The sequence below is a fragment of the Panthera uncia genome, assembly GCF_023721935.1.
Source record: "Panthera uncia isolate 11264 chromosome A1 unlocalized genomic scaffold, Puncia_PCG_1.0 HiC_scaffold_17, whole genome shotgun sequence".
Classification (NCBI taxonomy): Eukaryota; Metazoa; Chordata; class Mammalia; order Carnivora; family Felidae; genus Panthera; species Panthera uncia.
Genome location: NW_026057577.1, coordinates 11,744,088 through 11,771,683, shown reverse-complemented (window position 1 = coordinate 11,771,683; position 27,596 = coordinate 11,744,088). Strand labels below are relative to the sequence as shown.

The following is a 27,596-nucleotide window of genomic DNA, read 5'->3' as shown; positions in this document are numbered from 1 at the left end:
GGAAATGGGTCATTTCATTTCCTTTTTTACCTTGAGAATTTACAGGTGAAACGAGACAACTGTCAGGTCAGACATTTCATTATGATGTGCAGAAGGGAGTGAAAAAAAAAAACCAGGCATCGTTCAGAATGGGCACCCACCCACTCTCGGGTGCCGAGAGGCCCAGCTTAGGAAAGTGGACACAGATCTCCCTCCATCCACTTCCAAAATGTTTAGGAGCTCAGGTCCAGGGTTTCTGTCACTTTCTTCCTCGGTGTATTAATATAGGACATGAAAACTCAGAATATGTCTGTAGCTACCCTCAGCATGGCCAACCCATCTGTTCTAAGTGGTGAATGATTAGAGAACATGAAAGAAGAAGACAAGCAAGATGTCTTTTAGGGTAAGTGTCTCTCCTTTAAGTTGAGCTGGAGATCGGAAGCTGGAAGTTGAGCTGGGTGGGAGTCAAAACCTGGGTGGTCCCGGAGAACTGCCAGCAACCTACCCATTCAGTGCCTCGTAGATATTCTAAACAGCAACATGTTTTACATTTTTGAAAAGGGTGTTGGCTTTGGATTCAAAATCAGTTTCAACTCAACAACATTCTTTCCCTGTCTTGTATTGTCTATGGGACATGGAAGGTTGCCTGCCCGTAAGTGAGTTGAGGGTCGCCTTTGGTGCGTTTTGTTGGAGATTCACAAATGGTGGGGAATTTTGTTTCCCTAACTCTAGGCGTTATAGGTGCTTTGTGATGTGGCATGGTAGAGTCAGGGCAGCTACGTTGTACTCATTTAACCTTAAGATCGAAAGCTCTGTGCATTCCCTAATGAACACCTGACTCTCTCCAGCCAGTATCACATACAATGAGGCCAAACACTTTTTGCTGGCAGGTTCAAAAGAAAAAAAAGGAAAGTGGGATTAAGTCCAGAATGTGTTTTCTTCACTAGGAGACTTCTCAGCTCTGCTTTCTCTCATTATAAAACTGCAAGAAAGTGGCAAACACAGAGAAAATAAGGATTTCTGGTACAGTAGGTATTATGGAGGTTTTACCCTGCTAGGTAGAAGAATGGTATTTTTTTTTTTTTTACAATTTCTTCAAATTCAGGCCCTGAGTAGGCTCACTCATATAAAACCGGACCCCACATTCCAATCTGTACCACGTCCTATCAGCTGATTCCAGGGGTCACACTCAAATGGTGTGACCTTGTGGGGAGTCCAGTGGTATGAAGGCTGGGAGGTCCGGGTCTCAGGAGCCAGATGAGCCTGTTTGATTTAGTGGCGGTACCAATCTGATCCTTTAAATTGTTTCCTAGCAGAATGTAACCAGCTCTTTTGAAAGTCAGTCTGACTGTAATTTGCTACTAATTGTGGTGTAAAATGAGCTACTCTGGGTCCAGCTGATAGCAAAACATAAATTCAAGTGGCTGTTCTCAGCATGTCTTTGGATTAAGGTGAGCTTTAATATTCTCTCTACCCGGGCTTCTGGAAATCGGATCATTTCCATGCCCACTGCACATATCACACTACTCATCAAGTTAAGGTAACCTCCCACATGATGAGAAAGATAAGAATGGCTTGGACAGTGCTGGAATTTCATCAAAGAACAGTGTCTTAGTAACTCACTGTGCAGCTTGCTTCCATTACAAATGCCTTTGGGGTGCCTAGGTGGCTCAGTCGGTTAAGCGTCCAGTTCTTGGTTTTGGCTCAGGTTGTGATCTCACAGGTCATGAGTTCAAGCCCCACATCAGGCTCTGTGTTGACAGTGTGGAGTCTGCTTGGGGTGTGCAGTCTCAGTCTCTCTCTCTCTCTCTCAAAATAAATAAAACTTAAAAAAATATATGTGTTTAAAATGTGTTTTGCTGGCTGCCCAACTTCTGACATTTTTACTGCTCCTATGACTACTTACTCCTTAGGGCTATATTCGCCAAGCATGGTCCATGGAGCACGATGGGCCCTTGCAAAAATGCAGATCCCCAAGACGTGATTGAATCCTACCGAATCAGAACTCGGGTGTGGGGTAGGAAACGGGTCCCAGACATCAGCACTTAAAATAAGACCCCAAAGGGATTCGATGCACACCCAAGTTTGAAAGTCACTGCCTTAGAGAGAGACAAGGCTCGTTCAACAATGGGAAATTTTTAAGCCCAAGAACTGAGTGTTGACTGTGGTGGAATCAAAACCAAGAGGAGAGTGTGGGCTGGAGGTACCAGTAGGAGTTCCCGTATCTCCCTTCAACCTCCATTATGGTCCAAATTACTGTCACCCCCCTTCCCCCATAGGGCTGGTCAAAGGGTGGTATTAAGATAACAAACCACAGGTCTGGGCTCTCCATGGTTTGGCCTTGATGCCCTCTCTCTTTCTCAAGTCCACGCCAGGCTGGCCAGGTTAGTGGCCTCTCTTCACACATCGGCCGTGCTCATGTGGTCACGTGCCCAGGCCAGACTCCATGCCCTTACCCATGCTGCCTCTTCCCCCCACTCCGCCATATACAAAGCCTCACCTCTGCCCCTTGATACATCTCAATCCTACACATCTTTCCTAAGTTCTAACTCCGTATGAACCTTTTCTGTCCACCTCAGAACACCATCTTCTCCATTATTTGAAATTTTATTACCCTGAGAAGCAGTCTCAGGTTTGGGTGTTTTGGTTAGCATTTAGTATGCCATGTAGGACCCATCTTGCCAGCTAGATTTGGAAGTTCTCTAGGCAAGGACACTATTGTGTTACTTATTTATTAATTTTGAGAGAGAGAGAGAGAGCACACAGGGGAGGGGCACAGAGAGAGAGAGAGAGAGAGGACCCCAAGAAGGCTCTGCGCTGTCATTGAGGAGCCCGATGCAGGAGTCAAACCCACAAACGGTGAGATCATGACCTGAGCGCAGATCAAGAGTCGAACGCTTATGCGACTGAGCCACCCAGGTACCCTGACACTATTGTAATTTAAAAAAAAATTTTTTTTAATGTTTATTTACTTTTGAGAGAGAGAGAGAGAGAGAGAGAGAGAGGGAGGAAGGGCCAGAAAGAGAGGGAGACACAGAATCTGAAGCAGGTTCCAGGCCGCGAGCTATCAGCACAGAGCCTGATGCGGGGCTTGAACTCACAAACTGTGAGATCCTGACCTGAGCTAAAGTCAGAGGCTTAACCGACTGAGCCACCCAGGTGCCCCACTATTGTACTTCTTACCATTTCCCTTAATTTTTAGCACTGAGTGCAAAGTAAATAAACAGTGCAAATCTATTAAATTCTCATTAAACTGTTGGTTGATGGAAAATACTTGCCTGCCCGGAGGACTATGTGATGATGTCCACCTCCCCTATCCCATCTGGCCACTGTCAGCACTCACTGAGTCAGTGGTATCGTAGAGGACACTGAGAAGTTGCATAAGAAACATGCACAGAGAGGACAGCCCTCAACCAGTCATTATTAAGCACCAACTGTATGCCAGGCACTGGGTTAGGTGCTGAGAATACAGTGATTAGGAAAACATTCTCCTTATGGAGTTCCTGCCCTCCCAGAGGAGACAGATTATTCAGGTGATCATAAAAACCAATATAAGATTGCAACACGATACATATTAGAAGGGAAGGATCTGTGTGGGCACCGAAAGCAAGATACGAGAGGACCTTATCTTTGTGCAGGATCAGAAGGAAGGAAACAGTGTTGGACACAGAACTCTGAGCCTCCAGGCTGAGACTGTGCAAACCTCTCCCTATATCCACCTCTCCCCCCAGGGACCCCCAACAACTGGAGAACTGCTTGAGTCTGTGGCTGAATCGCAACTGCCAGGTAATTAATAGGTTTTACCCCTGATGTGGCCAAATCCCTGGAATTCTCCTTGGACTTTCTGGCAATAAAATGGGTATGACAGGACAGCTCTGCTAAGGTCACACTGGAGATGAAAGAATGACCGTAATGCATTTGAACTCCTGGAAAGGTAGAGCGGTCATGGCCCCAAATTAGGAGAGTCAGCCTCAAATTTTTTTGCTAACCAACCCCAGGAAAATGTGAAGGAATGAGGGACAAGGATGTGTGTGTGTGTGTGTGTGTGTGTGTGTGTGTGCGCGCGTGCACACATAATAAATTAAACTCAGTTACACAGCTCAGCTGTTCTCTTGTGACTTTCTGTGGATTCCAACAAAGGGACATTTTAGGGGGTTCCAAAAGAATCTTCTGAGGAAAATTTGGCTGCCTATCAAATGACAGAGGGTATTGTTTACTCCTGAATAGCTTCGTCAGCAACGGGCAAATTTAACAGGATAGTTACCCTGAAAACTCAGTACGTAGGAAAAGCAGTAACATATGGAGATAGATACATGGTTTTATTATTTTTCTGTTCTTGTAAAGCTCACATAAAATGTGTTACTTGTCCTTCCCTCCTGAGAGTGTGTGGAAAGGTAGGGAAGGGGTGAAGGGAGCCACCAGAGACGTTGGCTGGCCACTTACTATAGCCCTGTTCATTCAGACGGGTTGTAGTGTGCAATCTCACACATTGAAGACATTTCTCTCCAACTTTAAAACAGGAGGCTCAAAACAGCACTGTCATAAGACCCAGAAGATCCGCACAGATAAGGCAGCTGATTGTACTTAACACATGTACACATACACACACACACACACACAAACACATTTTCAGTGACTCCATCTATGGAGCACTTTTGTATTAAAATCTGATCTGCTTCTCCTAGCTGATTTTATAGTTAATGTAATATAAAAGCAAAAGAGACCTGTTTTTACAAATATATGTTTTCCTGGCCTATCTGTATGTCTTGCTCCTCTAAGAATTCAAATACTACACATTCAGAAGACAACGTAATGAGAAGAAAGCATATTTCTGTTTTTCTTTCTAGGCCTCAAGCACCACTCTGCCTTGAGTTATAGTTTAATGCATCTCCTATTTGCATACGGGCATTGTTTCCATTCCCAGATGAGGAACCCAAGGCACAGAGAGGTTTAGTAACTTGCTCTAGGTCACAGAGCCAGCTTAGTGGTTAAAGGCATGAGTCGAATCCAGGCATATGGATGCTAGTGTCCATGGTTTGCCCGCCTCTGCTATATCCTCTCTCTGACGCCATGTTAGAGAGATGGCTGGTGGTAACTGTAATTTGCTTGGAGGAGACTGGAAAAATTTAGTGTTTCCCTAGGCTTTCCATAGGCTAATTTTTAAAACTCTTGTTTAGCTAGATGGTTAATGCTAAGGTAGTCACCAGTTAACTTATAGCAAACTAAACGCCATAAATAAATCGCAAATGGCTAATTTGTACAGCCTGAGTCAAGATTCGCAATGAAAGCAAGGGGGAGAAAATGTTTGAGCGAAGTATCTTCAGAGAAAAAAAGCAGTAAGTTAAAATTGACTCCCTGAGGTAAAAAGACTCTACTCTTTGCAATTTACCCAAGTGCTCGGAGGTGACTTATAATTCCCAGCCTACGCTCAGATCTGAGTTTAAAAGTGCTTCTTTTAGCAGCTCTTGCAAGGATAAATTATGACTTCAAAGCGGAAACGTCTCCATTCACAAATGGGTCGCTGACAAGAGCTTGAGGGTGCAAAGAAAGTCTAACAAGCAGGAGAAATATGGCAACAAGAAAAATGAATTTTTACCCTAGATTCCACTTCCTCTCGGCGCTTTCACGCCGTATTATGGAGAGCCTCATTCTCCCTCTTGTCACACTGGGAGGAGCACGAGAAGGGGAGCAGGTTCAATGAAGCCCCGTGGGTCGGGTCCACGCAGAAAGAGGCTGCCCGCATAAGAGGCATCGTCTACTTCTCCGAAGGATCGTGTGGCTCTCACGGCGTGGGGGTTGACCAGGACGGGAGGGCCAAGTGTGGGGGTGGAACTCTGGGCCTGAGGTGACATGGAAATGCCCTCCAGACGTATCCCATGAAATCTCTCGGTGACCAGAGATTCCAGGTCGTTGAGGATCCGTGCAGACCTGCACCCACTTCTTGAATCTCTGTATCAAGGTGGGGTTTCCTGTCTCAACAGGAACAGGCGGTGCTGACATTGTTCCACTGCATATACAGAGGTGGCTTTGCAAATGCCAGTGTTGACAGCATAGGGATGAAAGGAGATAGCGTTCTAGAAACATGAAAACCTTCCGTGCACCCAGAGGTAGGAGCCTAGAATGTCGGGTAAGAGCAGAGGGGCCACCAGGAACACCCAAGAAAGCAGTGGATGCGTGTGAAGGGTGGGGGCCTATGTCGCTACACAGACAGAGATGACAGGAGGGCACCCCCGCCCCCATCAGAACTTGGAACCAAAGCCAGTTTGGAAGGAGTCGGTGATGCCACTGGGAAGCAATCCTTAGCACGAGTCAGCTCAGAACCTCCAGCCAGTGGGCAGTGGAATTTACTGGAAGAAGCCCTGCTCCACTCGGGTCTCTGGCTCTTGCCTCAGTTTCCAGCCTGGCACCGCACTTCTTCCCGAGGATTAGAGCATGGCTGGGACTCCGGCCACTCGGCTGAGCCCCCGATGTCTTATGTGGGTCCTACCATCTTCCTCCTTCACCCCTCCCAGAGGCATGAACACGTTCCCCTCCCTCAAGCCACAAGAAAGAAAACTTGGTGAAACAGAGCTCCGTTTCGTGACTAAGAAGTTCAGAGAGAACCTGCGAATATTCCCAAGAAACTGTGCCTTGCCTGTTGGCACCCCTCGGCAAAAACGCTAACAGACTGCAGGCCAGGCTTTGTGCCAAGCGCTTTGGTTAACCGCCACGGCCTCAATGGAGAAGGAGGAGTTTTTGTCCCCATTTTGTAGATGAGGCCACAAGGCCCAAAGGGGTCATGACTTACCCAGATCAGATCTGGAGTCGGCCCTTGTGTGGTACATTCCGCTCCTTCCAAGAACGTGGCGGATATATTACATCCCCTCGCCGTGTGGCGCGTCCCCTCTCTCTTCTCTAGCAGAGGTGCCAGCTTCGAGAATGGTGTCACTGGGTGAAAATGGAATCCAGTTCAATACAGTCATTAGAAAACAGGATCCCCTCTGTGAGTCAGCAACACAAGGTGACTGGTGTGCTGGAAAGACCCTCTTATAGAAGGTGCCCGGGGTGGCTCAGTCGATTCAGTGTTTGACTTTGGCTCAGGTTATGATCTTGTGGTCCATGGATTTGAGCCCGCTGTCAAGCTCTGTGCTGCCTGCTCGGGCTGCTTCAGATTCTGTGTCTCCCTCTCTCCCTGCCCCTCCCCCACTAGTGCATGCACTCTCTCTCTCTCTCAAAATAATAAATAAACATTAAAAAAAATTTTTTTAAAGGAGCAGTTTCTTAGGTTAAGTTTATTTATTTATTTTGACAGAGAGAGAGAGAGAGAGAGAGAGAGAGCGAACACAAGTGGGGAAGCGGCAGAGAGAGAGAGAGAGAGAGAGAGAGAGAGAAAGAGGAGGCACAGAGAGAACCCCAAGCAGGCTCCGCACCACCACTGCAGAGCCTGATTTGGGGCTCAAACTCACAAACCACAGGATCATGACCTGAGCTGAAGTCGGACACTTAACCGACTGAGCCGCCCAGGCGCCCTCTTACGGTTATTTAAGACTTCCCTCCCCACCACCCCATCTCCCTCTACTTTTGTGGTAATATAAGGAAAAAGACAAAGTCAGCATTTCAATTCTTCCTGCTGTCTTGATTCAGCCAAGAAAACATGAAAAACAGATCCAGCTCCCTGAGGAACAGAATATTGAGGAGCAGGGGTGGAAAGCGTTAGCCGGGGGCGGGGGGAGGGGGCGGGAATTGGATGCATCAAGAAAAATTAGAAATGAAAACAAAAGTGAGTTCTTTTATTACTGCTAATATATACCATATCAAGATACAGATGGAGGAAAACTTGGGTGAAAAAAAAATAAGGAAACAAAAAAGAGGGGGAAATTCCTTTTTGCAGTTATGTCTCTTATCTCCAGTGGCATGATAATCCAGTTGGCAGTGGGCACTGAGGGTCCGCCCTTGGCCGTGTTGCAAGCCGGCTGTGTGACACTGGCCAAGACGCTGCCCATGCCTGGACCTCTAGGTTCTAGGTTTTGGTCCAGCCACAATCTAAACAAACACATTCAATCAATTCACCAATCCACCAGCAGTTGCTTAGCATGAGTTGTTTCTACATTTTTATGCCCGTAACATTCGGAAAAGCAAAAGGTAGGGAAGAAAATGGCAATACCAAGTCACCCGTTTTCCTGTGGGAAGAATTGTTTCATCTCAACATCCTTATGAAATAATTTAAAAGTCAGCTTTAGGGGCACCCAAGTGGCTCAGTCGCTTAAGCATCCGACTTCGGCTCAGGTCATGATCTCACGGTTTGTGAGTTCCAGCCCTGTGTTGAGCTCCATGCTGACGGTACAGAGCCTGCTTGGGATTCTCTCTGTCTCCCTCTCTCTCTGCCCCTCCTCTGCTTGCACAAGCCTGCTCTCTCTCTCTCTCAAAATAAATAAACTTAGAAAAAAAAGTCATCTTTGCATATTCGTACTCACATAAATGCTTTCCCTGTGATTTAAAGAAAGATGCGTACTGACATTCAGAAAAGAAAAAAAAAAAAAACAGCAGGTGGATAGACTGTGAAATTAACATTGCCATATTTCAGTTCTGCCATCCTTAACCTTAGTCCGGATACAAATACAGCTGACGAAGCATGTGGGCTTGTAGAAAATAACACATATTTCATTTCCAGGAAGAGCTCGTATCATTTCCTCCAGATAAAACAATGACTTGGGGACTTAACCTTTCTTCTCTTTCTGGAAGTGAGTAAATGTTGTAGGCACAATCATCAAATCTGAGTATGCATTTTCCAGAATACTATTGACCCTTGAGTAACACGGGTTTGAACTGCACGCGTCCCCTCACAAGTGGATTTTCTTCAATAAATACGGGAGAGTACAGTACATGTATTTTCACTTTATTCTGATTTTCTGAAATAACATTATGTTTTCTTTAGCTTTCTTTACTGTAGGAATATAGTATATAATCCATATAACATACATATCTGTGTTAATCGACGATGTTATTGGCAAGGCTTCTAGTCAACAGCGGTAGTTAAGTGTTTGGGGGAATCAAAGGTTATACCTGGATTTTTGACTGTGTGGGGATCAGCGCCCCTAACCCTCCTGTTCAAGAGTCAAGAGTAGGTGTTTTCAGACATTCTTAGCTAAGAAGATTATCACCCACGTTTTTAAATGTTAAATACACACAGTATGAAAGCGACAAGCATAACTGACATTTTGTATCAAAATTAGTCTCCCTGGGGCTGCTGGGAACTCTGAACACTCCTCTGAACTACGATTGTGATGGAAACCTGGAAAAAGGCAGATGACGTCTGACAGAAAGAGAGGTGGAGAAGGGGTCTATACTGTCTACCCTTACCTACGAGATGCTAAGTGAAGAAACACAAGGAGTCGCTTCTAACCCTTGCTATGACGTGTTCTTTATTTAATGCGCTCAGCCACTTAATTAGCATGCCAATTTAAAGCTTTGAAAAACTGTGTGCAAAGTCAGCAGGGGGTCTGAGCCCTGATGTTATTTTTCCCACAGCTGAATAAGTGATTTCCACCACCACCACCAACACCACACTCGCCCTCATTAGTATGTATGACATGAGTGGAATAACCATTGGGAGATTTATACCGCGCAATCTCCAGCTTAATTAATAAGAAAGGGAGCCGATTTCTAGAGGAAGAAGTACACGTGCACAGGTTCCTACGTACCTCTGTTTAATTAATAATATAAATCCATCGCAAGGAGAGTTTAAATGTGCCCTCCTCGTTTTGTCTACCCATTTAACTATTAACTAAACTTTGTAGTAGCTTACAGATGTGAAGGTGCCGTGATCTTTGGGTAAGCGTCTATAATGTAATTATAACCTTAACATCCCTACCCCACACCAACTCAGTCATTTAGAGAGTATTCAATGAGAGTCAACCAGGCGAGACAATGTGTTAGGGACGCAGGACACACAGGCGAACGAGGAAGAGCCCAATTTTCAAGGAACTTTCAGTTAAACAGAGGAGACAGGGATATAAATAAATGTGATCCACGGAGGGATTTTTCTGAAGGGGGGTGTGTGTATAAATTCTAAAAAGAGCCTCAGCCAATGGTGGAGGGTGAGAAGAATACAGAAGGAAGGCAGAAGAGAGTTTCACAAAGAGCTGGTATCAGAAGACAAGGGCCAGGATGACAGCACTAAGTCCATTCAGTCACATCCACCAGTCTATCCCCAGCACCTAGCACACATTCTGTGCCCAAAATAATTTTCTGAATAAGTTCACAAAGTCTGGCAGGCATAGGATGGGACAGCATTTCAGGTGAGGCACAGGGACAAGGGTCAAGGGTCTCGGTTTTGAGAACCACAAGTAACTATTACAACAGAGAAAGTGGTTTGGGCAAGGAAACGATGGGGGGGGGGGACTAGAAAGGGATTAATAAAAATCCTGGTTTATAAAATTAGGTAAAATAGGGGCAGTGGGGTGGCTCAGTTGGTTAAATGTCTGACTTTGGCTCAGGTCATGATCTCATGATTCATGGGATTGAGTCCCACGTTGGGCTCTGCACTGACAATGCAGAGCCTGCTTGGGATTCTCTCTCTCCCTTTCTGCCCCTTTCCTGCTCGTGCGTGCACGCTCTCTCTCCCAAAATAAAGAAGCATTAAAAAATAAAAAATAAAATAAAATTGAGTAAAATAAACAGCCGTCTTCAAAGAATATTTACTTCACTAAAACTTGGAAGCCTATGAGAGCATATGTCAACCTCATACATAAATTCAGCATACTATTAGCGGGTGCCTTGATAACTACCCTACATCGTTTCTTGGCTTGTCATGCACGGCAGAAAGAAAATAGAGCCAGGTATCTCAATAAAAAACATATTTCTTTTCAGTTTGGAATGATGAAAAAGTCCTGGAGATGGACAGTGGTGCTCTCCATAACAGTGTGAACGTACTTAATGTCACTGAATTGTACACTTAAAATTATTACAATGGTAAACTTCATGTTCTGTATATCTTACCACACACACAAAACTATTCTTTGAGGGCCTACCAGGCCCAATAAGCACAGATTTTACCCTACAGAGTTATGGTAATGACTGAATATTAAGCTCACTGGGTTTTCATTATTTTTTTGTTGCGATACACATTACACACACACAAATCTTAAGTATACAGTACCAGGGGCACCTGGCTGGCTCAGAGGAGTGTATGAGTCTTGATCTCAGGCTCATGGGTTTGAGCCCAATGTTGGGTGTAGAGATTACTTAAAAATGAATAAATAAACTTAAAAAAAATTTTTTTAAAAAGGGTCCTGCTCAATATGTTTTAATATATGTATATACCAGCGTCTAGATCAAGCTCCCTTACCAAGATGCCGACAATTTCCAGCACTGCCCCAGGTCCCCTCCTGTGCCTCTCCCAGTAACCTCTCATTAAAGCTACTGCAACGTTGATTTCTATTTGAAGAATCTCTTCCTCCTTCTTCTTTTTAAAAAATGTTTATTTCTGAGAGAGCACAAGCAGAAGAGAGGCAGAGAGAGAGAGGGAGAAGAAGATCCAAAGCGGACTCCGTGCTGACAGCAGCGAGCCTGATGCAGGGCTCAAATTCACGAACCACAAGATCACAACCTGAGCCAAAGCTTGACGCTCAACCGACTGAGCCACCCAGGCGCCTCTCTTTCTTCTCTTGAAAATGTACGTTCAGCCTCACTGTTTCCTGATTTCAAATTAAATCTACTGAACGGTAGAAGTGTTTGGCAGCTGTTGAAAGGACAGTGTAGGTTCTATTACGGTGTCATGAAACACCACAAACTCTGTGACTTAAGACAACATAAATGCATTATCTCTCCATGCCCAGGGGCTGAGTCCAGGCACTGGTTAGCTAGGAACTCTGCTCAGGACCTCAACAGGCTGAAATCAGGGCGTAGAAGGGGGTTGCTATTTCCTTGGAGGTGCAGAGCCCTCTCTACCCCTCACTGGCGGGGAGTAGAATTCATTTCTTCGCAGCTGAGTTACTGAGGTCCCTGTTCTCTTGCAAGCTGTCAGGCAGGGACTGCTCTCAGCTCCCAGAAGCCACCCTCTGGTCCTTGCCACATGGTCCCCTCCACTCCCACCATGGCAGCAGACTGTTCTTTCAAAAAGAAGCCATCTTGTAAGGGCCCACCTGATGAGCTCATGTCCACCCACAATAATCTCCCTTCTGATTAGCTCAAAATCCACTGATAGGACCTTAATTATATCACCAAAATGTCTTTTGCCACAAACATAACACAATGATAAGGGAGTGACAATCCATGACAGTCACACTCAGAGGAAGAGAATGTACAAAACATGCACCTTGAGGGGAAAGGGTCCTGGGGCCATCTTAGAATTTGGCCTCCTCTGGTTGCTCTTCACTTATGTCGCCTAATCACAAAAACAACAGTTTTATTTCTTTTGAAGACATTATAGAGAATTGAGAAGATCCAGATCAAAGAAAAGTAAAATACAAATTAATATTCCAATCATGATTATAACCACATAGAATCACTGTTAGTATTTTAGCGAATCTATTTCTGTTTTTTTCCTAAGCATTATAAATATGCATATGTGGGTATTTATAGAATAGAGATTGCACTGTCTAATGTTAGGTAGCTATTTAAACTGAGTTTCAGTCCAGTTCACCACTGTTTTCTTGAAGGACTATTTTCATCTTTTGATTTTGAGCATATGTGACAGACTAGCCCTGTGTTTATCTATGTATTAAGCTCGTGCATATGTGTAAAGACATACAATTCTAAGTTTCACTAGACCAGCATGTGCAATAAGTGAATGCCAGCAAAATATCCATGAAGTACTGCTTTCTAGGTAGCAAGCTAGAGACAACGGGACAAGAAGAATGCTCCTCAGCTGAGGGACTGCCCAACTGAGCTTTTACTGGATAGCAGGAGGCACAATTCATGAACAGAGCAGTGGGGTATGTCATAACTCATTTCTTTTTAATAATTTTTCTCTTTGTATTTTTTAAAAAAAATTTAGTGTTTATTTATTTTTGAGAGAGAGTGACAGAGCATGAGTAGGGGAGGAGCAGAGAGAAAGGGAGAAAGAATCTGAAGCAGGCTCCAGGCTCTGAGCAGTCAGCACAGAGCCCCACGCAGGGCTTGAACCCATGAACCATGAGGTCATGACCTGAGCTGAAGTCAGACACTTAACTGACTGAGCCACCCAGGTGCCCTGAAGCATAAAATTTTTTTTTTAATTTTTTTCATGTTTTTATTTATTTTTTACAGAGAGAGAGAGAGAGAGAGAGAGAGAGAGAGAGAGACAGAGCATGAGTAGGGGAGGAGCAGAGAGAGAGGGAGACAGAATCTGAAGCAGGCTCCAAGCTCTGAGCCATCAGTACAGAGCCTGACGCGGGGCTTAAACTCATAAACCAGAAGATCATGACCTGAGCCAAAGTCAGACACTTAACCAACTGAGCCACCCAGGTGCCCTAATTTTTCTCTTTTTACATCTGTAGCGGTCATTCGAGCTTCCACAAATGTTCCATTTTCCCTTTTCTGAGCATATCATAGGACAGCGTTTCCCTGTCCCCACGTAGCATGGCCTGTGTGACTTACCTTGGTCATGAAATGGGAACAAAAGTGATGTGTGTCATTCCACAGCAAAAACATGAAGAACGAGCTTGTGATTGGTGATGGGGACTTCGTTACTCCAGCTCTGCGAGACTGCGTGAGCTGTTTGGAGACAGCATCTTGGCCAGCAGGGTCGCTGGGTGGCCATAATGGGCAGAGGGACTCCCTGTACTGAAAGAAACAAAATGTTGCCTTATGCCCCTGAGAGTTGTTTCTTACTGCAGCATGGTTTAGCCTCAGTTGAATAAGGCAAAAATGAAAGTTTAACAATAACTCGTCTCTTTTTATAAATTAGGGCAGATTCAAGTTTGTACCTGTAAAAACATGTCTTGCACTCACTTGCATCCTGATGAGTTTTTGCAGAGGGGGAGGGAGCGGGTCATGGAGACTCGGATGCACCGAGAAGCACACATGGGAGCCCGTCCTCAGAGTGCACATCTTCTATCATGTGTGACTTAGCGGGAAAAACATTGAGAACAGCAGACTGTCACACTGGAGCTGTGAGGCCGGAGGGCTGAAGCATCTGTCTCCCTCGATGCTTGTGTCTCACTCACTGCTAGTTCATCAGGTTTGTTACGAACTGTAAGTGAATGTATCCAAATGCATATCCAGACTAGGAAAGTCTCAAGGCCGCTGCAATTCTCTTTTGAAAAGTAGGACACCATAAATAATTACTGGTAAAACATATGAAAAGGCCTTAGTTGGTATGCACTTAACCCTTTATAGTAATGTCTAATAGGAATTAGCAGAGGGCAGAGTTCGACCACTGTAGCCAATTACAACATTATGAGGCCAAGACACGTATGAATCGTGGTGTTTGCTATTGACACGGAACAAAACAGACACGCGAACAAAAACAAAAACGGTTTTCTTGACTGTGATGAGCTGAAGTGATATTTTTAGCAGAGAGCAGAAGAATGCTTTTAGACGAGCTAAAATCTAGCTTCTGGTCAGGTGGCATAGTTACTATATTTAATATCGAAATCACCCCTCCCTCCTCCCCCCCCCCCCCCCAGCGTCTATTTCCCCTTCTTCAGGTAACTCTCCTGATTTCGTTTCATTTCCAGGTAGCTACACCTTCCGTGAGCACCTTGTGCTTCCAGGGAGGTGACTGTCCCCTGCGCCCACTGAGGGTATGCTATGGAGCTCAGGCTTCAGCTAATCTCTGAGTTCTCCTCCCATGGCTACATTGATCGGCTCAAGTGGATCGTCCACCAAGTGGATAGGCAACTGTGGGCCAGTAAGACTGGAGGCGATTTTTTTCCTGTAACTCCCAAGGAAGATCCATCTTTGCTCTTTTCAGAGAGCTTATGAGAATGGCCACCTCTTGGATCTCTCCAAGGGATACCTGTGAAAGCCAGCATCCTGAGAATTTGTTAGCAGCCAGATTACCCCTGTGAGGTAAGACCAGCCTAAGGGTGAATCTGCTGTTGTGGTGAGCAAAGAGGAAAAATGAAAAGAAACCTTGATTACATTGTTGAACTACTGACCTGAAGTAATCCAGAGGTCTGTCCTACCTGTAAACTACCAGCTGGACACAGTAATCTACGTGCTTCTAATGTTGAAGACTGTCTTTGTTGGGTTTTTTATTCTTTTAAATTTTTTTAATGCTTATTTATTTTTTGAAGGAGAGAGAGAGACAGACAGAGTACAAGCAGGGCAGGGGCACAGAGAGAGGGAGACACAGGATCCGAAGAGGCTCCGGGCTCTGAACTGGCAGCACAGAGCCCAGACATGGGGCTAGAACTCACGAACTGTGAGATCATGACCTGAGCCAAAGTCGGACACTTAACTGACTGAGCCACCCAGGAGCCTCTGTTGAGTTTTTGATTCTTTACATCAGACACACTTAAACAGATACAACTACAGACTGACTGCAAACCCAGTTGCCTAAAGACCCACATGGAACACAAAAATCAGAAAGTAGTTGCCCTCTCAAAGTAATGGCTTTAAGGAGACCGAGTCTAAGCTTCCTAAAATGATATATCATACTATACCCTCGCAGTTCCAATTATGTTGAACAGAATGTAAAGAATTTCAGGCAGGGTCTTTTCAGTGTTTTGGGGAGATTAAGGATGTGTGATCAGGAAGGGAATGACAGAGAACAAAGAGAGAACATAGACCCGAAAACCAAAAAAGCTAATGTTATACTGGTCTTACTGTGTGCCCAGAAGTATCACGGGTAGTGGGTGTATTAATTCGCCTTCTCCCCATAACAATCTTACAGTACAATTATATTTGTTTCAGAGAAGGAAACAGAGGCACCTGAGGTTAAGCACCGTGCCCCTGGTGCAACACAAGCTAAGGATCTGGCTCCAGTGCTGGAAGCATTTGCCATTTTGGTCACTTTTTAAGGAGACACGGAGAGGGGCCCCTAGCTAGGTAGCTCAGTTGGTGGAGCGTCCGACTTCAGCTCAGATTAGGTCACGATCTTATGGTTCAGGAGTTCAAACCCCACATCGGGCTCACTGCTATCAGGGCAGAGCCTGCTTCGGATCCTCTGTCCCCTCTCTCTGCCCCTCCCCAACTTGCGCTCTCCCAAATTTTTTTTTTTTTTTTTAAAGGAAATAGGTAGAGGGGCGCCTGGGTGGCTCAGTCGGTTAAGCGTCCGACTTCAGCCAGGTCACGATCTCGCGGTCCGCGAGTTCGAGCCCCGCGTCGGGCTCTGGGCTGATGGCTCAGAGCCTGAGCCTGCTTCCGATTCTGTGTCTCCCTCTCTCTCTGCCCCTCCCCCGTTCATGCTCTGTCTCTCTCTGTCTCAAAAATAAATAAACGTTGAAAAAAAAATTTTTTTAAAAATAAAATAAAAATAAAGGAAATAGGTAGAAATCCCTCACTATCGATACTGGGCATTCTCTGAGTGCACTCTGCACTGAAACCCAGTGGACGTACGTAGGATTCATCTGGATGAAGCAAGATGTTCACACAGGGATGTACCTGGCAGAGCCTACGTGGACAGTGTTTGCAAATGAATCACGCCAAGGAATGAGGTAAACACAGGGAGTTCTCCAGCCAGTTACCTGCACAGACTTCACTGCCACCTACTTACCTGCTGATGTCATTGAGAGCCAAAGCTGCTTCTTTGTAAACAGACTCTACCTTTCTTCCTCACTCCTACACCCAAGGATGTTATATGAGGATGAAAAACCACCTATCTGGAAGAGGACATCTTTTGTGCTTAAATCGTAATGATGTTAGTCAAATCTAATTCAGCTGTGAAAGTCACTAAAAGAATATTATTAAAAGTTTTTTTTAAGTATTTTTAAGTTCTTTTTTTTAAGATGATAGCTTTACTTTTTAAATTTTTTTAAAAATGTTTATTTTTTTTTTGAGTGAGAGAGAAAGAGCACGTGAGGGCGGGGGAGGGAGAGAGGAAGACAGAGGATCCAAAGCAGGCTCTGCACTGACAGCAGAGAGCCTGATGTGGGGCTTGAGCTCAGGAACTACGAGATCATGACCTGAGCCGAAATCAAGAGTTGGATTCTTTACGGACTGAGCCACCCAGGGGCCAATTTTTTTTAAGTTCTTACTTAAATTCCAGTTCGTTAACACTCAGTGTGATACTAGTTTCAGGTGTACAATTTAGTGATTCAACACTGCCATTCAATACTCAGGACTCATCGCAGCAAGAGCACTACTGAATTTCCATCATCCATTTCGTCCGTACCCCCCGCCCCAGCTTCCCCCTCATAACCATCAGTTTGTTCTCTACAGTTAAGAGTCAGGTTTCTTGGTTTGCCTATGTCTTTTTTCCTCCTATGATCGTTTGCTTTGCTTCTTAATGCTAGAAACACACTGCTTTCACTGTAAATGTAAATTATAAGCTCAAGGAGTTAAATGAGGCAGTTTTTATTAAGCTCCTTTTTCATTATCGCCAATGTTGTGGAAAGCATAATAGAAAACAACAAAAAAAGGCCTGGAGGTTAATATTTTTTTTAAATATTCACTTAATTTTCTTCTCCTCTGTATTTTTCTTCCTTTCTTTTTTTCTTCTTTTCCCAGTAAAGCTCTCCCACCCCACCCCACTCCAGCATAAGACCAGATCTCCACTCATTCAGGAAGGGCCCACAATAGACTGGAAAAAACGGGCTTTTGTGTCTTTGTTTTATAAAAGCCTAAAACCATGGGGAAAGAGATGGGCTATTCACATCCCAAAGACAGAGGAATGGAGAAGTTCCCCTAAACTCTCCCAGGTCCCTGGGCTTGGGGAAATGTGGAAGAGGCGGGGGTCTGGGACCCGTCCCAAGAGCACAGAGCTGTGCCCTGCATTAAGCAGCCTGCTAGGAAGTCTGCCAGCCCCAAGAGGGACGGCTACATTGTGCACATTGACAGAAATATAAGCAGCCTTCACGAAGATTCCTGGGCTCCCAGCAGGACGTGGGAACAGCAGAGGACCATTAAAACCGAGCACAGAGATGAGAAGCTCTCAGGGCTACCCTGTCTTGGAGCATTAACAGAGGATCCAGTGTCTTCCTGGTTGTGTTTTGCTTGTCGGCTTGTTCTTCTACAAGCCCAACAGCACGGGCAGATAGTCGGATCATAGTCGGATCTCAAGATGAGGTCTACAAAGTGAAAAGATGTGGTACTTCTTGTAGACCAGGGTTTGGGGTATGGGGCTCGAGGATGAAGAGAGACAATGCGGTGAATTCTACCATAGGGTGTAGGATCTCGTGTATATACGGGCTACCGAGACTAAATGAACCTGAGAACAACAAACACAGAAAGCCCAATGGTGAAGGAGATAGGACGGTGATCCAAGTGAAACCCTGGCGAAGGCAGAATCTCACTTGGGATCTCAACAGAATACGTAAAAACAGGAAGACCAGGGGACGAGGCAGGGCTCTCCAGGCAATGTGATGGCACGCATGAGCACGCAGAGTTGAAGGTGAGCACATTCAAGGGTGCTAATGAGGAGACGTGTCTGGCAGACTGAACCGAGGGAACAGTGAGCAACCAGAAAAATAAAGAGAGGCCGCCCTGTGGATGGTCTGGAGTGTCTGGCTCAGAAGTCTGTATCAGATACCATAGGCAACAAGATACCCACTGGGAGTCTGGACCCTGACTGTGAAATAGTTTTTGAAAATTATATTCATGGGGGTTCTGGGTGGCTCAGGCGGTTAAGCATCTGACTCTGGATTCCAGCTCAAGTCAAGATCCCACGGTTTGTGGGATTTAGTCCCGTGTCAGGCTCTGCACTGACGGTTTGGAGCCTGCTTTGGATTCTCTTTTTCCCTCTCTCTCTGCCCCTCCCACACTCCTCTCTCTCAGGGTGAATACATATACTTAAAAAAAAGAAAGTTATATTCTAAGGTTAATATGACGTTGGCATAATGGATCGTGAAGAGCCAGGGAGTGATACTGGAACAAGGCAGCACTATGGGGCACCATTTTTGCAACCCAGGAGAAAAAGGAGAATGGGCCTGCGTTCAGGGGGGGGATGGACAAAAGAAATGGGGGCATGAAAGAGCGAAAGGAAACATTCTGACGAGTGGAACTCATTTTGGCAATCGACACCGGGCGTAAGACAGTTCATCGTGTCTAAGCAGCGTCACTGGCAAAAGCGCTGTGATATATTTCAGTCTGCTATTGTAAGCTGCTGTTCGCCCTTGTCCCTTAGGAGATTCGCCGTCTTGGTTTGGGCTGGGAAAGAATTACAAAAGTGAAGAGAAAACAAGTGTTTCCATCCTCGGAATGTTTTCATGCTTGTAATGTTCCGGTGGTACCGCTGTTCAATGTCTTCTGACGCTTGGCCACGCTGTTGCATGAGGCAACTGCAAAGACAAACGTGTCCAACTCCAGGAACAAAGCCACCTAAGACTACTTGAATTTGTTAGTCCTGCGGAAGTAGGGGAGACTTCATAAAGAAACAAAGAGCTGGGCCAAAGAACACAAACACAAACAAAAGCAAAAAAAGTGAGAAAACACACGGAACATAAAATACATTCAAAAGGCAGGCAAAGAACTGCTTCAACAGTATAGCAGAGTTTTTAGGGACCGGGTCCTGCGTTCAAATTCCGATTCCACCACTTGGTGACCGTGTAGCCTTGAACAAGTTACTTCAAAGGCTAGCCCTTAAGACCCCCTTCAAATTAAAAGCACGTGTCCCTCTGGGCAGATGGAATCCAGAGGAGGCTGGAGAACTCATTGCTGACCCCCACGCTCCCTTGTGACCGAGCACCCACGTGCAGTAGGCAATCCACGCAATGGTACACAGTGGCTCTATTGCTCTGAATCTCTGTGGTTTCATTTCCTCTTCATATAGTGAAGGAAATGAGTGTATCTACCTCATGGGGCTCTTTTGAGGATTAAATTGCTATAGAACACGTAAAGTGTTTAGTATAGCACTTGGCACATTGTAAACATACTGCAAATGTTTACTATTATGATTGCATTTTTATTCATCTAGAGCTCTCATATTAGGGCAGAGGTTAGCAAACTAGGGCCCGCAGGCCAAATCCAGCCCACCACCTGTTTTTGCACAGCCTGAGAGGTAACGAGTGGTTTTTTTGGTGTTGTTGTTGTTGTTTTTTTTTTATAGTTTTAGATGGGTCGGAAAGAAATCCGAAGAAAAATACCTCATGACACATGAAAATTACATGAAATGCAAATTTTGTTGTCCATACGTAAAGTTTTATTGGATCACAGCTACTCTCAGTGACGTATGGATCATCTATGGCTGCTTTCACAGCACAGCGACCGAGTTGAAAGGCAGCATCAGAGATGGCGTGGCCCATAAAGCCCAGACTATTTTCTATCTGGTTTTGCGGAAAGGGTTCCGCTGATCCGTTTTCTCACTAGCTTCGGGATGTGTTTTTCAGTCTTTCCCAGGGATTAGAATGAAATCAAAATGATTTTCCAAATTCTTGAGCACCAGTGAACATCAAGCTGTTGAAAGAGAGGCATTCTGATTCTTTCCAAGTATTTTGCAATATCTTTCAAAACACTGTCACCTCCTTTCATGGGTGATGACAATGTGCTTAACATTAATTCTCCTTCTGATATACAAAGATAGTGGCGGCAGAGTGCTGTGTCAGAGCCAGAGCAAACACATGCCTGTAGAGGCTGCCCTAAGTGTTACTATATGTTAAACAGGTTCAAGATGGAAACATATTTCGTATGGACAGGTGCCAACCCATCTTTGGCTGTCACATGATGTCAACATATACACAAGCAAAGCAGAAAATTCAGTCCATCACTGAGATGTTTTATCTGTTTGATGCCAAAAATCCAGATATTTGGAAACATCTGGATAACTGATTACATTTTTCATGTTTCATCTGGATTTGGCAGTCAGCCTATTTCAACTAAAGAGCCAAATATTAGCTGTGTTCTCAATGCTAACGTAATACGCAGAACCCACTTTCCCCATAGCTTTTCCAACGTAAGTTTCCTGGTTCCACTTTTTCTTAATACTTCTAGGTTCTCCTCTGTTTATCTCTTTTCTTTATCTTCTTTATCTCTTGTACTTTTTTCTTCTTGCACGCCCTCTCTCTCTCTCTCTCTCTTTTTTTTTTTTTTGCCTTGACTATTCTCTTTAGCACAATCTCTACCATAAAACTTTTAACGAGTGTGATCTTCTTTCCGACCCAAGAAGAAAAGTGAGTGGCTTCTTAACAACTGAAGTTTCCAATTAAAACCCAACGTCTAAGCCTCTGATGGTGTCAAATGACCTTCAAACGCTGGGATACTGCTTTGTGTTCAATCGAGCAGACCATGTCTGTGGCAGAATTCAAGGGAAAGGTCACAGGAGCAGCTTTTCATTTACCTAGTCACACTTTTTCTATTGTTTTCAATTGATTTTGAACAATCTGTTCAATGTTATAAATGTATATAAAACCCCTGTGATATAATACAGGCTCCTCTGAGCCACTTATTTACAATTATGGCAATTACACCCTTTCCTTGACTCTGGCTATTTGGGGAGGCATGGTTATGGTCTACACTGGTCCACAGTCTTCTTTTTGTAATACTATGGACATTGCCAAGACAAATGCAACCCTCTCTCCCTGCTCCCCTAAATTCCTGACTGATGCTCTGCCTTTATGAAGTCTTGCTTTGAACACAGCAGTTAACCCATGACGTTCCTGTCTGGGTGTCTTTTGCACGTTCTCGGTGAGGGCTTTTTCTTCCCCCAACAACACTGTAGAAGTCATTTAGCCCCAGATCATACAAACAGGAACACCAGCTGAAACTGCAAAGTGGAGAATGTTATTGTCCTTGGTCCTAACCTGATGACTTCATACTTAAGGAGAAAGAGCTTCCACAAGAAAAGAGAAGGGATGCCTGGGTGGCTCAGGCAGGTGAGCACCTTACTCTTGAGATTTCAGCTCAGGTCGCGATCTCATAGTCGTGGGATCGAGCCCTGCATCGGGCTCCACGCTGAGCATGGAGCCTGCTTAAGATTCTCACTCTTTCTCTGCCCCTCTCCCCCACTCTCACATGCTCCCCCTCTCCCTCCCTCCTTCCCTACCTCTCTCTCAATCTCTCTCACAAATTTAGAACAGAAAAAAGGAGAAAACATCTTGGTGTTAAGATACCTATTGCATGATTCCTGGAGGTAGTGAACTATGTTATGTTCGGACAAACGTTTGGTTTTCTCTTTGCTCAAAGATCACTCAAGCACGCACGCACACACGCACACACACACACACACACTTTTTCCTGAAATCCTTTATAATTAAAAGGAGAAAAATTATGCTTCCAATACTAGAGTGTACCATGTCATTTTAACGCCAGCTCAAATCATAGAAATACTAAATACAAAATTGCTAGAAGAATATAAGTAATAATGATGAAGTTTCAACCAATACAGTTGTGTGACAAGAACATCATGCCAGACCAAGACATTTTCAAGGTAAAATTATAGTACTTTACAAAGTATACCATTACAGAAATATTTCTGTATCGCTAAAGTACTTTCCTGTGTTGAGAGATAAACCAGGATGACAGTGATTGTTTAATTCAATTAAGAACAATCCTCTCTAACAAACTATTTTAGGGAATACACACTTTTTTGGGTCTCTGCCAGAAAGCCGATATTCCCAACCCTTCGGCAGCTTTTGTCCTTTACCTGTGCTGGAAAAAAAAATAATAAAGGAGAAGAGCCAACCAAGATCACCCCCACTCTTCTACTAACCTATCTACTAATGAGGCATCACTTTTTTAAAAAAAAATTTTTTTAACGTTTATTTATTTTTGAGACAGAGAAAGACAGAGCATGAATGGGGGAGGAGCAGAGAGAGAGGGAGACACAGAATTGGAAACAGGCTCCAGGCTCTGAGCCATCAGCCCAGAGCCTGACGCTGGGCTCGAACTCACAGACCGTGAGATCGTGACCTGAGCTGAAGTCGGATGCTTAACCGACTGAGCCACCCAGGCAGAGGCATCACTTTTTATTCTCCTTCCCACCTGACACCTTTACCACCCAACCACACTGCTGAACACAGGACTTGGTCCCTCAGAGGTGGGAGGAGACATGAAGAACATCTCACTCTGTCTAGAACCTACTGCTCTCTTCATTGACTGACTCACCAAAGAGCCCAGGAAGCAGTCCTGTTTGCTCCTGAAACCTCTGCTAAGAATGGAATGTTTCTAAGTTCACTGACTTCTAGAAACTTATGAGATCCTCCCTGCCTCAAAACCCTCCAATAGGCCTGCTACCCAAATCAGAATGAAATCCCAAATTGTTTTCTAGGGGGACCTATGAAAGCCCACATATCCAGCGACCGCTTTCCTCAGGACCTCAGACCCTGCCTTCTCCTGCCCCTCATCTACTCTGTCCCAGCCACACTGGCCTTTCTTCTGTTCTTGTGTATGTGCCCAACTTGTCTTGTCAAAGAGCTCCTATACTCGCTCTTTCTGCCTTCTACCAGCATCTCCCATGGCTTACTTGGGTCTCTGCTAAAGGTCAGACCCCCAAAGAGACTTTTCCCAACTACTTTGTGACAGAATAATAATAGATGTTCACAGTCGCAATTTCTGAACCCTGTGAATATATTACCTTACATGGCAAAAGAGACTTTACAGGTGTGAATAAGTTAAGAATCTCAAGACAGAAGATTTTCCTGGGTTATCCAGGTGGGTCCAATGTAATCCAAAGGGTCCTTATAAGAAGGTAAGTGTTGGGCTTGCAAATTGGCCTCCATACACGGAGGGCAAGGAGAAACTGGAGAAAGAGGCAGACCACTCCAGATTGGTAGGCCATTTTAATAAGCACAGGGACTAACATACAAGGCTTGTCTTAAGCACCCATGAGATAAGTAGCAGCCATCAAAGTCTTAAAATTTTGTAGAGAGGTCTTAACTGGGTTCAGTCATGTATACCAGGCAAATGGTTCCAACAATACCTTTCTCTCTCAAGGTTGTGTCCTTCAAACAGCTCATACTGTGGGAACACTGGACAGAATATACATTCCAAGGACAGGTGTTGTGGTAAAGAGCCTCCCATTGCCCTCGTCCAGCTCCTGAGTCAACCAGCAGCCACATCCTCTCCATGACCTCCCCAATAGTAAGAGTCAGAGACAGATCTGAAGACATTAGGCTGTTGGCCTAGGAATGAGCCAAGGAATGAAATGAATTCTAGAAGCTGGAAAAAGCCAGGAAACAGACTGCTCTCCCCTAAAACTTCCAGAAGGAAGGCTGCCCTGCAGAGGTCTTGACTTTAGGCCAGCAAGACTCATTTTGGACTTTCGGTAAGACTCAGTTTGGGTTTTTGGCTTGCAGAAGAGTAAGATAAATGGTGTTGTTTTAAGAGTAGTCATTTCTTGCAGCAGCAATAGCGAATATATGCACACCCCTCTAAAATAACCTTGCCTCCCTACTCCCCACTGGCTTGCTTTCAGTGCCTTACTCTGCTTTATTTTTCTTTATAGGACTGGCTACTACTGAAAACCATATTGCTGTCTCACCTGTTTGTTTGCTTGTCTGTCTCCTGCAACAGAATGCAAACCTCATGAAAGTAGAAACTTTGCTTCATTAACCTTGGCTTACACATCTACAAGATCACCTGAAGAGAGTAGGCACTTAGTGGATGTTTGTTGAATGAATGAATGAATGAATGAGTAAATTAATACTTATTAAAACCAGACCCCACTGAAACATAATTTGGATGCTAGTGGTGTGTGTGTGTGTGCGCGCGCGTGCGCGCGCAGGTATGTGTACAACGAAGTGGAGTAGGAAGACTCATAGTGTCAAGCTGAGAGCTAGTACTGCTATTGATCGTGATAGTGGTATTATTGTGGAATTCAAGCCATTTCTGTGATAGAGCAACGGCCCTGATTGATATTAATTGAAACACATCCATTATTTCAAGAAGGCTTTTGATTAAACCCCCATATGAAAATGCCCTCCATATATAACGTCAGGAATGTTCTGGACTATGTCTCCCTACCAAGTAGGTAACATCCTCGAATGAAAGGTCCTGCTCACAGGGCCATTATCAACAGTTTAGTGTCCAAGCATGAATTACACACTTTGAAGAATCTCCCCCAAATTACGTGGCTCAAGTAGTCAATGTAGTTGTGATCAAAGCAGTAACAAAAAATCAACCCCCAAACTACAGTCAAAACAGTAAGGTACTGGCATACAAACAGACACACAGATCAATGGGATAGAACTGAGAGCCCAGAAATAAACCCATGGGAATATGGTTATTTCATCTACAATGAAGAAGGCAAAACCGTGCAATGGGGAAAAGACAGTGTTTTCAATAAATGGTGTTGGGAAAAGGGGACAGTTGCATGCAAAAGAAATAAGGTGGACCACTAAATAAGCTCAAAAAGGATTAAAGACCTAAACGTAAGACTGCACACCATACGACTCCTAGAAGAAAACATAGGCAATAGTTTCTTAGCCATCAACCTCAGCAACATTTTTCTAGATGTGTCTCCTGAGACAAAGAAAACAAAAGCAAAAATGAACTGAGATGACTTCAAACGAAAAAGCTTCTGCACAGTACAGTAAACCAGAAATAAAACAAAAAGGCAACCTACTGAAAAGAAGAAGGTATTTGCAGATATATCTGATAAGGGGCTAGTGTCCAAACTGTGCAAAGAACTTCTATAGATCAACACACAGAAAAACAAATGATCTGATTAAAAATGGGCAGAGAACCTGAAAAGGCATTTTCCCCAAGAAAATATATAGGAACCCCAGTGGAGCACTGGTGAGCACGCGGTACTTACAGAGCACTGGGTATTATACGTAAGTGATGAATCACTACACTCTACTCCTGAAACCAATGCTACACTACATGTTAACTAACTTGAATGTAAATTTTAAAAAAAAGAAGAAAGAAAGAAAGAAAACATACAGATGGCCAACAGACTCAGGAAAAGATGCTCAATGTCACTCATCATCAGAGAAATGCAAATCAAAACCACAAGGAGGTATCACCTCATACCAGTCAGAACGGGTAGCATCCAAATGAAAAGAAATAACAAGTGTTGGCAAGGATGTGGAGAACAGAGAATTCTTGTGCACTGTTGGTGGGAATCCAAACTGGTGAGGCCATTGTGGAAAAAGTATGGAGGTTCCTCAAAAAGACTAAAAATAGTTTTACACAATCCAGTAATCCCACTTCCGGGTATTTATGTGAAGAAATGAAAACACTAATTTGAAAATATACATGCACCTCTATGCTTATTGCAGCATTATTTACAACAGCCAAGACACAGAAGAAACCCAAGTGCCAACTGACAGATGAATTAATAAAGAGGATGGGATATGCACGCACATGCCCACACACACACACACACACGCGCGTGCCCGCACGGGAATATTACTCTGCCTTAAAAAAAGAATGGAATCTTGATATTTACAACAACATGGATGGACCTGGAGGGTATTAGTCTACATGAAATAAGTCAGAGAAAAACAAACACTCTATGAGTGCACTTATATATGAATCTAAAAAACAAAGCAAACAACATCAACACAAGAGAAACAGAGTCATAAACATAGTCAACAAATTGGTGGTTGAGGCTCCTGGGTGGCTCAGTTGGTTAAGCGTCCAGCTCTTGGTTTTGGCTCAGGTCATGATCTCCTGGTTTGTGAGTTCAAGCCCTGTGTCGGGCTCTAAGCTGGCAGTGCGGAGCCTGCTTGGGATTCTCTCTCCCTCTCTCTCTCTGCTCCTCTAGCTCGCATGCTCGGTCTCTCTCTCTCTCTCAAAATAAATGAATAAATTAAAAAAAAAAAAGCCAGTGGTGGTTGTCACAGGGAGGAGGGGTGGGGGAAAGGTAAAATAGGTAAAGAAAATTAAGAGGTACAAATTTCCAGATATAAAATAAATTTTTTAATGTATTTTTTAAATGTTTTTATTTATTTTTGAAGGAGAGAGAGACAGAGCATGAGCCGGGGAGGAGCAGAGAGAGAGGGAGACATACAATTTGAAGCAGGCTCCAGGCTCCGAGCTGACAGCATAGAGCCCGACGTGGAGATCGAACTTACGAACCGTGAGATCATGACCCGAGCCGAAGTCCGACGCTCAACTGACTAAGCCACCCAGGCGCCCCAAATAAATTTTTAAAAAAGAAAAATTAACCCAAGAAATGGTATCTCATTTTGTTTCAATTTGCATAACTTTAATCATTGGGGAATTTGACATTTTTTTCACCTACCTTTCAGGGTTTTTTTGAACTTTTTTTTTAAGACTGTTTCCTTTTTTCCCTAAGTTTACTAATTTATTTTGAGAGAAAGAGAATGCATGACTGTGAGTGGGGGAGAGGCAGAGAGAGAGGGAGAGAGAGGATCCCAAGCAGGCTCTGTGCTGTCAGTGCAGAGCCCAAAGTGAGGCTTCATCCCATGAACTGTGAGATCATGACCTGAGCTGAAATCAAGAGTCTGACATGTAACCAACTGAGCCACCCAGGCGCCCCTGAACTTATTTCGATAACTGTCGGCTTATGATCTGCACAGATTTTTCTTTTTGTTCTTTTTCTTATTCATTTATAGACACTTTTAAAAGCTACATTCTTGATACCAATTCATTCTTTGTTACATATGCTATAAACTCTTTCTCCTCATCTGTTTTAACTTTAAAATGTTTCA

General features: G+C 44.2%; 1 long non-coding RNA gene across 1 annotated transcript in view; it reads right to left on the bottom strand.

The window, feature by feature from the left end:
- Positions 1 to 13,899: 13,899 nt before the first annotated feature.
- The window catches only part of LOC125935414 (uncharacterized), a 41,482-nt gene continuing 27,785 nt past the window's right edge, over positions 13,900 to 27,596 (bottom strand). The window contains exon 3 of the long non-coding RNA XR_007461652.1: positions 13,900 to 14,131. This is a non-coding gene — a long non-coding RNA (uncharacterized LOC125935414). The remainder of the gene's footprint in view (positions 14,132 to 27,596) is intronic.